The sequence below is a fragment of the Ixodes scapularis genome, unplaced genomic scaffold (genome assembly GCF_016920785.2).
Source record: "Ixodes scapularis isolate PalLabHiFi unplaced genomic scaffold, ASM1692078v2 PGA_scaffold1__304_contigs__length_218370807, whole genome shotgun sequence".
Lineage (NCBI taxonomy): Eukaryota > Metazoa > Arthropoda > Arachnida > Ixodida > Ixodidae > Ixodes > Ixodes scapularis.
Window position 1 is genome coordinate 125,427,670 of NW_024609846.1, and position 673 is coordinate 125,428,342.

The following is a 673-nucleotide window of genomic DNA, read 5'->3' on the forward strand; positions in this document are numbered from 1 at the left end:
TCTCGGCGTCCTTCGTGAGGTTTGTGAACGGTTTGCAAATCCTCGGGAAATTCCGAACGAAGCGTCAATAATAGGCACAAAGCCGAAGAAATCTTCGCACGGCGTTTTTGTCTGTCGGCGCTGGAAATGCCGCGACGGCGCGAGTCTTCTCGGGGTCTGGACGGACGCTTTTGTTACTAACCACGTGGCATAGGAACTTCAGTTCGTCATAGGCGAACCGGCTCTTTGATGGCTTGAGGGTGAGTCCGGCGGTCTGTGTGGCTTGGAAGACAGCTCGGAGTCGTAGCAAGTGCTCGTCGAAGTCACTTGAAAACACTACGACGTCGTCAGGGTAGACGAGACAGCTCTGCCATTTAATTCCAGTCAGTACGCTGTTCATGGCAGGGTGGAAAGTTGCTGGTGCCGTGCAGCGTCCAAAGGACATCAAATTGAGCTCGTACAGTTCATCTGGCGTGACGGAGGTTGTCTTCTCTCGGTCCCGTTCGTCGACTTCGATCTGTCAATAGCCGCTCTTCAGGTCCATCGATAAAAATTTTGAGAGTGAAGCAGTCGCTCTAGCGTGCCGTCTGCGTGGTGGAGTGGGTAGACGTCTTTATTCGTCACCGCGTTCAGCTGACAGTAGTCCACGCATAACCTAAGCTTTCCGTCCTTCTTGACCGGGACGACTGGAGAG